Source organism: Rhinolophus sinicus, chromosome 2 (genome assembly GCF_057876585.1).
Source record: "Rhinolophus sinicus isolate RSI-liver-muscle chromosome 2, RSI-T2T, whole genome shotgun sequence".
Lineage (NCBI taxonomy): Eukaryota > Metazoa > Chordata > Mammalia > Chiroptera > Rhinolophidae > Rhinolophus > Rhinolophus sinicus.
Window position 1 is genome coordinate 126,097,654 of NC_142502.1, and position 10,351 is coordinate 126,108,004.

The 10,351-nt window shown below is 44.6% G+C and overlaps 1 long non-coding RNA gene across 2 annotated transcripts; it reads right to left on the reverse strand.

Moving 5' to 3' along the window:
* Positions 1-588: 588 nt before the first annotated feature.
* On the reverse strand, positions 589-6,810 carry LOC109461074 (uncharacterized). 2 transcript variants are annotated; one of them, XR_016020434.1, is made up of 4 exons: positions 2,655-6,810; positions 1,488-2,465; positions 1,020-1,187; positions 589-887 (listed from the first exon to the last, which is right to left on the reverse strand). It is a non-coding gene; the product is annotated as an uncharacterized LOC109461074 (long non-coding RNA). The 2 variants fall into 2 exon arrangements; XR_012496417.2 differs by having other exon boundaries at positions 1,020-2,465.
* Between the last annotated feature and the right edge of the window lie 3,541 nt (positions 6,811-10,351).

The following is a 10,351-nucleotide window of genomic DNA, read 5'->3' on the forward strand; positions in this document are numbered from 1 at the left end:
GACTCTAAGTGGCCCCATGATTCTTGCTTCCTGGTATTCATGCTTTTGTGGAATCCCTCCTTTTGAGTGAGGGTGAAACCTGTGACTTACTTTTAACCAATAGAAACAGCAAAGACTGTCACTCCCATGGCTATTTTTAATAGGAGTATAACTTTCATCTTGCTAGCACATTCTCTTCTTTTGCAACTTTGGCAAAGCCAGCTGCTGTGTTATGAGCTGTCCTATAGTGAGGCCCATATGACAAGAAACTCGGGGTGGGTTCTGGACAACAGCCAGGAAGAAACTGCAGCCCTCAGTCCAGCAACCTACAAGTAACTGAATCCTGTGAACCACCACGTGAACTTGAAAATAGGGCTTTTCCCACTTGACCCCAGCCTTGGCTGACAATTTGCTTTTAGCCTATGAGAGACCCCAAAGTAGAGGGCCCAGCTAAGCCATGCTCAAACTCCTGACTGATAGAAACTGTGAGATAATAAATGTGTGTTGTTTTAAGTTGCTAAGTGTGTGGTACTATTATTTTGCACCAACAGATAATGTTGACCTTAAACAAATAGACAGTCTGATATTTCTCTAGTAAAATGGGTTTATTCAGAAACAACAAAGAATTATAATTGTAGACATGTGGTCTAATGGACAACCACAGCAAATCCAGAGAACAAAGGAGAGAAATGTTCTATTACAGAGGAAAGGAGGAGTTCAGAGGAACTGTTGCAAACAAAGAGTTCATTGGAAGAAACTGAAAGTTCAAAGTGTAGTGGCTTTTCATTGGCTGAGTTGTAACAGTCTTTCATTGGCTGAGTCATTGCCATGCAAGATCGTATTTCTTCCTGCTGGAGTAGTAGAGTAGAAAAACATCCTCCTGTTGGAGATGGAAAGTACTTCTCTTCCTGTTTGGGTAATTGACCATGAGTGGCAGGATGTGAGAGCTTCCCCTACGGGCCTCCCCTCCCAACACCAATTTAGATATACTTTCTTTTTATTAATCTTCACAGTAACTAGGAAATTGATATTCAGATTACCTCAAATATGGAGAGTTCAGTGAGAGGCCGTTCACACAGATAGGACTTCTACGCAGCTCCTCAGGAGTCAAACAGAGAAGTGAAGCAAGGCTATGGCAGCATTGGGTGTTGCCAGAGGTGTTACCAGATAGATAAAGGTTCTTCACTGAAGATCACATTCATCAGACCCTAAGATAATCGGAGGGGATTCCTGAAGACAGCCCCATTTAAATGGATCACTGAAAAGCCAGTTACTAAGGGTGTTTGTAAGTGGGCAGGACTGGGACAATATGAATCCTCTAGATATGCTTGGGGTCCTGGGGGCTTGTGGCCCAGAGACACACTGGCTGCTTGGATCCAAACTGCTGCAAAGTCAAATCCCTGATGAGCTGGAAGGGATGCTGCTGAGACTTGAGGACCCCCTGTGACCCAATACTTGAAACTTAGGCTGGAGTCAGGATTACACAGTCTACACCAGACTGCTCTTACCTGTTCCTCAGTGGTCATCTCCTAATCATGAAGAACCCCCTCTCCACCTTATCCTTGACCAGACAGTCTTACCACCTCAGAAAGTGGAGCCTAGAGAAATTGAAGAGGGCAAGAAGTGGGGAGCTTTGGCCTCTACCTAGAAGTTAAAGAACATCTCCCGAACACCTGAATATGAAGAACAATTTGATTATGAAATTTAGGACAACAAAGTTAAAGATGCGGTAGATAGATATATTTAAAGGAAAAGTTCAAAACTTTCTTTAATCCCCAGATTAGTAAACATCACCATGGGATTTGAGGAGAGAGTTGTCATGGGGCCAGGCTCACCCCTCAGTGATGACTAAATGGGCTTCCCTTTCCAGATCAGCCTCAAGGCCCTGCCATTCATTCACCTTCCAGCCTCGGCAGAGAGGGTGGCTCTGCCTCATATAAGCAGAATTAGGAGGATTGATCTGCCAGGATTTTTGATAACTAGAGGAAATCATGACGTTAAGTTTTGGAAAATTAAGTATCCTTTTGTTTTAAAACTCCTGAAGCAGCATCAGTAGAGCAAACCATCTTTATGGGAAACGTCAGACTCTAAATAGTGTTTGCATTCATTCTTCCACAGATATTTACAAAAATGTTCTTTGAACATTTAATGCGCTCCAGGCACTGTCTTAAATTCTGGAGATCTGGAAGTAGACAAGGAGGGCTTGCTTCCTGCACTACCTGGGGCAGCCTCAGGGAGTTTCAAATTACACAATGGCAATAATAGCTTTTGTTATTGTGACTATTACCGTCATTATATTATAATTAACAGGGCAGCTCCTCAATAACCAGTGTTTTCCACCCTGTCCTTAAAATTCAAACACCTGTTAGAAAGCGTTCACCCTGAGCCCCACTAACCATCACCTTCATCATGAGTTTCACCTTCCATGTAGTAAGATTATTCTTGGATATAAGGGAGTCTTCTCTGTAAACTGTAAAGTCCTGTCCCTGAGGATGAGATAGATGAAGACCAAGTTATCATACACTTGACTAAAACTCTGAAGTTTTCTTACTTTGAAATCAAAGTAAGATTTCGGGCAATACTTTGGGACACACACACACACACACACACACACACACATGCGCGCGCGCGGTGTGACAAGTTCGTGAACTCATCCTAGAAAAAGTGCTACGTACCTCATTGCTGAATATCACTGCGGTCACCTTCGAAGTACTCCCCTTGGGAAGCTGTGCACTGATGCCAGCATCTAGTCCACCCTTCAAAGCAATTTTGGAACTCTTTTTCTGGAATGGCCATCAGAACTGTCATTGTATTACCCTTGATGTCCTGAATGTCATCAAAATGTCTTCCTTTCAGTATTTCCTTTATCTTCGGGTAAAGAAAGAAGTCATTGGGGGCCAGATCAGGCGAGTAGGGAGGGTGTTCCAATATAATAATTTGTTTACTGGCTAAAAGTTGCCTCATAGACAGTGCCGTGTGAGCTGGTGCACTGTAGTGATGCAAGAGGCATGAATTGTTGGCGAAAAGTTCAGGTTGTCTAACTTTTTCATGCAGCCTTTTCAGCACTTCCAAATAGTAAACTTGATTCACTGTTTGTCCAGTTGGTACAAATTCATGAATAATCCCTCTGATATCAAAAAAGGTTAGCAACAAGTTCATGAACTTAATTGTCCAAACTCATATATATATTTTCAAATAAAAATGTACTTTATTACAAAACAAAAATTGGTAATGTAAAGAGTAATGACTTCTATGTTCCTTTAAACTTTCTGCATTCATTCTTTAAAAAGTGAAAATTTAGCGAAGTGCGAAGTAAACCTCCTATTTACTCAATAACCCCTCTTCACCTTCCCCAGCTCCTCCCTCCCCCAAATAAATGTAAACACTGTTGATAGCTGGTGTGGGTCTTTTCAAGCTGTTATAACATCTAAACATATATATTTGGGAAATAAAAGTGGGACATTATACCCACTTTTTAAAAAATGCATTTGTCCCCCATTCAACGCTACATGGCTCAGCCAAACAGCATCGCATCACTCCTGTGAATGCACATGGGTCACCTACTCTATTTCAAAAGCTGCGTAGAATTCCATTAATGGCTGTTTCACACTGTTTACACAATTCTCCATTGATGCACAATCAGATTGCCAACAATCATTTGCCAACAATGTTACGGTGATGCTTCTTACACTCAGATGTGTGCATTCTTTTATGACTATTCCTGCAGGATCAATTCTTAGAGGTGGATTGTTTTGTAACCTGGGATTTGTTCTGATAATGAGCTGTAGTAGGAACACTAACCATGGATTCAGGAGCCCCCAGTATAATGACACGTCCCACCACTCACTCCTGGACAAATCCCTTGATCTCTCAGACCCTCAGTTTCCTCACCCATGAAATGGGGATACTGATCCCCATTGGTCTACTGCTGCAGAGATAATTGAAATAAAAAATGGAGGGGTGCCTTGAAGGAAGTGCAGAGCTACACAGATCGGGGAATGTGGTGGTATTATCCTTATTCCTTAGGTGTGTAAGCCTGGGAGGGGTTATGAAATTCCGTACAGGAATTTAATTAACTTTAATTTTTAAACTATGCCAGAATATTCTGGGAGTACGGTGGGGGGTAGTTATATATGCCAGGGCCATGGACTCAAAACAAACATAAGATTTTGATGGTAGAGACTCTTGAGCTTGTCTGCAAATATCCAGAGGTCTCTTGGCCTAGACTTACCCTGAAGCCTGAAAAGTCAGAATGTGACCAAAGGATCGAAGTCCCAGGAGGCTTGTTCTGATGTGCTCTATAGAGGAGTTTAATAATAACCAGAGTCATCTTACCTGCAAGAGCTTATCCTAAGAGAGGAGCTCCCATCGCTGGAAGCCGCTAAGGAGAGGCAGATGAACCGCTGTAGGGATCACACAGAAAGGTTTCCTGCAGAAAAACTTGCCACCAGAAGTATTTGGATGGACCTGCTTCTTCTCTGAGAGGCCACCAGTCTCCGTCCAAAGGCAGGCTGAGGGCTCTGGCTGGCACCTGTGCTTTGGCAGGGTCCCCGACCTATCCATCACTAGGAGGCCTTTTGTTATGTAGCCCCCACTCTGAGGGCTCTATTGCTCAGCGATTTTTCCTACAACAAGATAAACCACTTTTATTATAAAACAATGAAGTGCCATTTATTTGTATTTATCAAATCAGAGTCAATCAGAACTTCTTCCTATAAAAAAGCCACGCTTGCCATTTTCAACATACGTGATTATGGCCTCAAACAATGCCACCTAATTCGAAGAAGTTGATAGATGTGTCAAAAGACACACAGCTGGAAAGCTGCCAAGCCAGACTGGAGCTTGGGCCATCATTGCCTCTTTCCTGAAGCAGAGCCCTGGACCCCTCTAGGAGGCCCCTTGTGAGGGTCCAACGACTCTAACTTCATACAACCGTCTTTAGGAACTCTGGTTCTAAAGGAAAGCACACTGTACTTGTAGTTAGAAGATGGGGGTAGGAGGTGGGGGTTAAATCCTAACCCCTCTGCTCTCTAGTTGTGCAAGCTTGTGGAAAATGGGAACAATGACACTGTGCTCTAAGAACAGCTTCGACAAGCAGATGAGACCAGAAATGCGGTATCACTACATAAAGAAGAGGGTTTTTTCTGTGATCAAATATGAAAGGAAACGCCATGTAAGGGCATAGAAACCCACCTGCACATGCAGCATTAGCCTCTCTGTCTTTTCCCGGAGCCCCAGAACTGCTCAGCCGGGAAGTTTCTGCAGGCAGAAGTCCCGGCTTCCCACCCTGAGGCTGGATCTGTCCAGGAGGAAGATTAGGGGCTTCCTGCTGCCTCTTCAAGGAGCCCCAGGGCAAAACTGCTGCGTGGGGAAAGCCAAGTGATCTAGGGTCCAGGAGGCCTCCTCAGTAGGGAAACTCACATTTCAATGTCTGTATAACTGAAATGTTACAATAGATGAGAGCACTTGGTGTAGTCTCTTTTACATTGTACCGTCCGTGGAACGATCTGTTTCCATCGGCGCCCTCACAGCACCTCTGCACATGGAGCCCAGGGAGTCCTCGAGTCAAGTGGATAGACCCTGAGCTCATCTTGCCCCTTCTCTTTACAGGAAACTGAGGCCCAAAGAAGGTGAATGATGAGTTCAGAAGCACAGAGCTAGAATAGGCAGACGCAGGGCCTTGGAGCCCATTTCCTCTCTAGAATTCCTGAGCGCTGCGGGACACTGTTCTCTCTGGGGTTCAGACCTCAGGCAGCTAGAGAAGCTCGGAGTCTCTTCATTCTCCTCTCAGAGCCCTGACCAACCACAGCAGTAACATCCACCAGCTGTCGCAGGCACGTGCTATATGCCAGGCACGGCACTGAGCTCATGGCACTCAAACCCAGGAGGCGGAGGCACAGTCATGTCATTTTACAGATACAGATCATAAGGCTCAGAGCAGGGATGTAACTCGGCTGAGGTCACACAGCTAGGAGGTGGTGGAATCAGGATATGAACCCAGAGTTTGCCGGAAAATGTCATCAGAAGAAAGAGGATAATGATATACTTCACCCTTGTAGTTGGTCTGAGGTCTGGAGAGGTGCTTTGTGAGTGGAAGGGGCCACACCGCCCTGGTCAGTGTCCTGCTATCGGACCTACGCTCAGCCCTTCCAACCTGAGCGCCCCTGCACGCTCAGCCAGGGCACCCAGAGGCCAGGCCTAGAGAGCCACAGCCCTTTACACTAATGGTTTTCAAATCTGCGCACACAGAACCACCTGCAAGACTTGGTTAACACAGGGACGCCTGGCTCCCACCTCCAGAGTGTCTGATTCAGAGAATCTGAGGCAGGCCTGCATTTCTAACAAGGTCCCAGGTAATGCTGAGGCTGCCAATTGGACCACACTTTGAAAACCACTGCACTATGTCACTTCTGCTGCCACTCACACTCCAACCACATTTGGGCGAAGAGAGGGAGATTTAAACAAGCAGCGGCCTCAGAATGAGATGAGAAAGGACTTTGAGGACAAACGGGTTTTGATTTTCCTGTTGGTTTTTCAGTCTCCATGTGGCCTTCCTTAAGTCACCTAACTTCTCTGAGCCTCAGAGAATTCTCTAGAAAATGCAGGTGCTAAGACCTACTTCATAGAGTTGCTGAGATTATCACCATAAACCTACCTGGTACATAGTAGGAGCTCAATTAATCACAGCCTGTGTCTGACACACAGTCGTTTCTTTTTGATTTCTGCTTCTCCACCAGGCCTCCGGACTGCTGGGCCTGAACTCTCAAAACCCTGGGGGCTGACTGTGTTCTTTAGAAATTAATCCTAAATGCAGCATTAGCCTGATTAAGCGGCCTGCACGTCAGCAAGTGCCCCGTTTCCGGAGCCGACAGTAGACAGCATAGCCAGGGAAAACAGAGGCAGAAGAGAAAAAGCCAGAGAAGATGGGCTCAGGTGGAGGAGGGACACTGCCTATAGTTTAACTCCGTTGTGACCCAGGGCAGTGTACCCTAATCCCTGACAGCTGGAGGCTCCTGGCTTTGTCACATGGGAGGAAGCAGCTGGCTCCCGGGTCCCTACCTGCCCCAGCAGGGCCAGGCCGCCTGGTGCACAGGTGCTGGGGCTGCAGGGGTTTGATCTTGCACAGGGCCTGGCAGCTTGCCTGGGTGGGGTGGGGGTGGGGGTGGGGGGTAGGCAGAAGCATCTGCTCAGCAGACTGGGTGCGTGCCTGGTCCCATCTACTTACCTCGCTTCTGCCTATGTCCCCTTTCTCCTGGGCTGCTAGAAGGTCCCTGGTGGCAGGCTGGCTGCCTCCTGCCCAAGTTCTGAGAGAATGCATGGGGCATGTTGTCAGCACGCCCACAACCTTGGCCAATGCACGTTCTTTAACACGACTCAGTTTCGGTCCTACAGGGGCCGCCCCAGAGGCTTGTGGAAGCTCTTCTCCTGTATCAGTCAGGCTTCAGTCAGAGAAGCAGGACCCTGGGATTTGTTACAGGATTTGCCCTTATGCAATTGTGAGAGTTGGTTCAGCAGTTTCTGGAAGGCTTGTCTTCTCTGATGCTGGGGCTTAACATTCGGAGGGCAGACAGTTGGGAAAAGAAGACAGATGCACAGTGTAGAACATCAAGGTCAGGCTGAATGCCACATGCACGAGCTGGAACCCATGTCAGGCCCTGTATAGTTGCTAGGGCTGCCATCACAAAATAGCACAGACTGGGTGACTGAAACAATGGAAATTTGTTTTCTCACAGCTCTGGAGGCTGAAGTCTGAGATCAAGGTGTTGGCAGGTTTGGTTTCTCCTAAGGCTCTCTCTTGGCTTGCAGATTGCTACTTTCTGGCTGTGTCCTCACATGACCTTTCCTCTGTGCACAAGTGCCCGTGGTGTCTCTTCCTCCTCTTTTAAGGACACCAGGCATAGTGGATTAGGGCCTAACCCTTATGACCTCATTTAATCTTAATTTCCTTTTTAAAGGCCCTATCTCCAAACAGTCACATATGATTTTGGGGGACGCAATTCAGTCCATAACAGTCCCTCACTGCCTCCTACAGCCATGACACAGATATCCTGCAGGAGAAAATATTATCCTTTTGAGGCAGGACATGTAGCCTGGAAATTGACAACCTCCTCTGGTGTACAACATAAGGTGCTTCACTGGTTACACCAGTAACAACAAAGTGAGTACCCAGTACCTGCAGCTGGAGAAAGACAAGAACCAGTTTCTTCCCGTGAGGCTGATCCCTATGACTGGAACCTGACCTTTAGCTAATTATAATGTCATTATAATCTCATTTGCATTGCAGTTACTACGACTCCCATCATGCATCTGATGCCATGACAGTTCTGGAGGAATCAAATGAAAAAGAAAAAGCAGGAAACAGAGAGCACTGTACAGGGAGAGGGGATGAATAAACCATATCAACAGGACATCACCAGTTCCTGCCTGGGGAGAGAAAAATACACCTGACTGTGACCTCCTCTGGGCAACTCTGCTCTGAGTTTGCCTGCACTTTCTTCTCAAGTGTGTACTTACATTTTCAATAAATTGCTTTTGCTTTCCTTTGTCTATTTCATTCTTGAATACTATTTTCTGTAGAGACAAGACCCCAGTCCCTGCTGCTCCGGGTTGACTCCTTTCTTGGACGTCCCCATGAGTCTCCGGCGACACTTTATCATGAAGCTAAATGTGACCTGCTCTTGAGCTGGAGAAGCCAAAGGAGGACAGAGAGGGGGTGGAACAGCTGCAGGTCCGTCTGGCTGCTGGCCCACACCAATAAAGTGAGCCAGCGGGTAACTGACAACATGTGTGAGTTTTAACAAGGCCTGCTGTCCCTGCCACTCACATACACCATGACTGCTTCTTCATTTCAGCCCTTCAAAACTCTAGGGAAATCTTTCTGGTAGTCCACCCTCACGGAAAACATAGGAAATGGAATTTTAAGAAACATAGTTTATCCTAGCCAAGTTGACACATTACAAAGGTGCTAGTGTCTTTAATATATATATATCTCAATTTGACACTTATATATACATCCTTAAACCAAACTTAGAAAATAAAGGCAACAGCAAAGTCATACTTTCATCTCTCATGATATAGCTATTCTACACACAACTGATAATAGGCTAAATTCTTTTTCTTTTTTTTCATTGTTGTTGTCTTGCCTTTTACTTTTTCCAGTAAGGGTGTACACATTACATTTGGTTGTAGGAGTCCTTGCCTCCTTTAGTTTGCTTTTGGTTTTTTAATGACATTGATTTTTTAAAAAATATTTTTGTTAAAATTATAGCTAGCATACAATATTACGTTAGTTTCATGGGTACCATAGTTGTTCAACATTTATATGCCTAAAGAAGTGATCACCATGATAAGTCCAGCAATCATCTGACACCATACTATGCTATTACAATATGATTAACTATATTCCCCATGCTGTACATTACATCACCATGACCTATTTGTTTTATACCTGGAAATTTGAGTCTCATTCCCTTCCCCCCTTTTTGAATTTATTAATTATAGTTGGTATTCACTATTATCTTAAATTAATTTCAGGTGTATATCATAGTGGTCAGACATTGATATAATTTAAGAAGTGACTAGTCTAGTACCCACCTAGCAATATACATAGTTATTACCATATTATTGACTATATCCCCTATGCTTTAATTTATATCCCCATGGATATTTTGTAAGTATCAATTTGTACTTTGTAATCCCTTCACCTTTTTCACTGTGCCCCCCAACCTCCACCCATCTATCACCCCAATAAATCTAGTACCCATCTGACACCATAACTATTTATTACAGTATTATTGACTATATTTCTTATGCTATACCCTACATCCCCATAACTACTTTGTAACAACCAATTTGTACTTCTTACTCACTTCCCCTTTTTTCACCCACACCCCAAACCCCCTCCCATCTGGAAAGCGTCAAAATATTTTCTGTATCTATGAGTTTGTTTCTGTTTTGTTTGTTAATTTTGTTCTTAAATTCCACATATAAACAAAATCATGTTGCATATGTCTTTCTCTGTCTGACATACTCCACTTAGCACAACACGTTCCAGGTCCATCCATGACGCTGCAGATGGCAGGATCCCATTCCCTTCCATGGCCAAGCATATTCCATTGTATATATGTACCACCTCCTCTTTATTTATTCTTCCATAGATGGACATCCAGGGTACCTCCACATCTTGGCCATTGTAAACATGCTGCAATGGACATATGGATGCACACATCCCATTGAAGCAGCGTTTTGTGTTTCTTTGGATAAATAATCTGAAGTGGAATAATTGGGTCCTTCACTGTCTCTTCTTATAGCCTTTGTTTTAAAGTCTATTTTGTCTGGCATAAGTATTGCTACCCAAAATTTTTGTTGTTGT